At 43.2% G+C, this 2,797-nt stretch overlaps 1 pseudogene; it reads right to left on the bottom strand.

Annotated features, from left to right (window-relative positions):
* Positions 1 to 378: 378 nt before the first annotated feature.
* On the bottom strand, positions 379 to 1,157 carry LOC127668675 (40S ribosomal protein S3a-like; annotated as a pseudogene).
* Positions 1,158 to 2,797: the final 1,640 nt, after the last annotated feature.

Below are 2,797 nucleotides of genomic sequence, written 5' to 3'. Positions count from 1 at the left end.
TTCTTGCATGAGCATAGAAAGACGCTATTTATGGTAGTTTGGGCAACTTACTAGAGGTTACATTATATAAGAAGATAAATCGCTTCTGGAACCCATCAAAAGGGCCCAGCAACTACCTGTAGGCCCTCAAAGAGAGAGGTGGCATCATGAACCCCTTCCCCATCCATGTCGATGAGTTCATGACCTTAACAGAGGAGTCCAATCCAGACCACAGTATTTCAAAGTGCTTCTTCCAACTCTTACATTCTTTCTACCCTCTCCTGTGAAAGTCCCAGAACTTTGGAGAGGATTATATGATAGACCAGTCTGACTCCATCTTTTTTTTTCTCATCACAAATAGGACTTTTTATTTGTCACTACTAAAAAAAAATCTTGATTCTAAACTGACTCTTGGACTGATGGTTCATATCCATCAGCTCGCTCAACCTTAGTACCGGTCCCGTCATCAGTGGTTTTGTTAGAACTGCCGCCTTCACCATGAAACTCCATGAGCTTTCCCAATCCAAGCCTGGGTTTCTTCAACATTTTTACATTTCTAACAAGGATGTCATGAAGAAGATAAATGAACTGGCAAGCCTTTTCTATGTCTTTCCCAATGCTGCCCGGAATCAGTTTACTAACCATTACTTCAAGTCAATCATCTGCACTTCTGGGGTCATGATTTCCACGATCTTCTTCCGGATCTGGCGGACCTGCTGGTGCTACTCGTAGGATATCTTTCTTATCTGGTTGTTGCGATTTTTAGTGAAACCAACACAGAAAAGTCAGAGCAAATGCCCATCGGTCATCTTGACATCAACACGAGCTTCAGTCATGGTCTGCCACATTTTGACCATGGAGCACATCTTGTCCCAGGTAAGACCCATGCCATGGAAGTTAGTCAGACAGCTTTTGCCCTGAACGTCTGCAGTAATCAGTTTGAATTTTCTAAATGCAACTTCTGCAAGGCTCACTTCAAACACACAACCCTTGAGGCCATCAGATGCAATGTTGGTTCCTTGAGTCTTCGTGACTAGTGTTGTTCCGATGTTCCTAATATTGGACGTTGCCAGAGCTCTCACATCAGACCAGTCTTTCTTAGGAAACAGATCAACCGCTTTCTTCTTTGCTCCCTTCTTGCCACCTTTCGTCAGGTGCTTGTCCTTGCTGACTACCATGGTATCCATCGGAGAGCCAAAAGGTCCTGACTCCATCTTAAGACTCATCTTACTACAAGGTCAAAATAAGTCCATTCCTGTTTTCTGTAAAACTTAAGTTTACTATATCTTGACCCACTTTCTCGAATTTGATATGTCCATACCCTATATGCTGACCTCCATATACTTATTAGATGTTCTGCCAAACAATTTCGAGATTTTTCTGCCAAGTTAATACACAACCAAAAGCCCTTGAAAATCCCCTAGCCTTGCAGTTTGGGGCTAATATAAACCCCGCCTTCTGTGCTTGATGCTTTTCTCTTTCTGTGATTCAACACCAGGACCATAAGCAATTTTGGGAGCAAAGGGTTTATTTGGCTTGCACTTCTATATCACTGTTCGAATCAGGATAGGAACTCAAACAGGGCAGGAACCTGGAGGTGGGGGCTGGTGCAGAGGCCATGAATGAGGGCTACTTGCTGGCTTGCTTCCCCTGGGTTACTAAGTCTGCTTTTTTATAGAACCAAAGACCACCAGCCCAAGAATGGCACCACCCACAATGATTTCTTAATCACTAATTAAGAAAATGCCCTACAGCTAGATACTATGGAAGTGTTTTCTCAATTGAGGTTCCCTCCTTTCAGATAACTCTAGTTTGTATCAAGTTGACTAGCCACAGCCACTTTAGACAGACAGCCCTGTCTGACAGAAAATAAAACTTACTTAATTTGACAAAAAGAAGTTCTATAATGGTCTTTACTCTCCTTTGGTGAGATTAACATTTGGAGGCCCCAGCAAGATTAAGATCACCCACCTAAAGTTTAAAGCCAGACTTTCACTCCAGGACTCTGGTAACAGAATGCTGCCTCAGGAGGTGTGTGCCTTGAAGATGTTCCAATGCTCCCAGGCATGCTTTCAGCTTGGTAGACTGTTGGAGTGGACTTCCACCATAAAAATAACCAACAAGCACTTGTCTGAGGAAGCCTCCATCAATAAGCCATAGTAAGGTATCTCATTCTGTGATATCTGTTTCTGGTGGGATTCCTTCTAGGGGCAGGGAGGTAACTGGTGAGGTGCATAAACTCTTGTCCAGGGCACTAGTAAGACATCACACTAGTTTGGGCTCCTGGTTCTTAGTCACCTGCGTTTCATTTGTCTCCTGGCCAAGGCAGTAGAGAAAAGTCACTCTGCCTGCTTGGTTCTTGGACAAGGGAAGATGAGATGGAAATTGGTCAAGCTCAGATAAATGTATGAACGAGGTGGCCACCACATGCTTGGTTTTGACCAGTCTCTTCTAACTGTGTGAACATTCTGTGCTCTGTATTTATTGTTTGTTTTCATTTTTGTTGTCTCTGTCTCTTTAAATCCTTAGCTCACCAGCCACCTCCACCACCTGCCCCAGAGAAAAACAAAAACAAAACAAAACAAAAAACCTGTGGTCCAAGGTGGTCCAAGGGAAGCCAACTTAGTGTGGGACGACTGAGCATCCAACCAGGGCAAAAGCAACTTTGGATGCTTGCCCTGTCTGCTTTGATAACCAGAGCTCAGAATTTTTATCTCTGAGCCTTCTATGTTCTCAGGTTGCTCCATACAGATAATATTGAAACATTGTTTTATGCTGTTCTATTTTATTGAAAAGGTGACTCTAGAATTAGATATGG

This window comes from Apodemus sylvaticus, chromosome 18, assembly GCF_947179515.1.
Source record: "Apodemus sylvaticus chromosome 18, mApoSyl1.1, whole genome shotgun sequence".
Taxonomy (NCBI): domain Eukaryota; kingdom Metazoa; phylum Chordata; class Mammalia; order Rodentia; family Muridae; genus Apodemus; species Apodemus sylvaticus.
The sequence above is the reverse complement of the archived record's forward strand: the minus strand, read 5'-3'. Positions and strand labels throughout refer to the sequence as shown.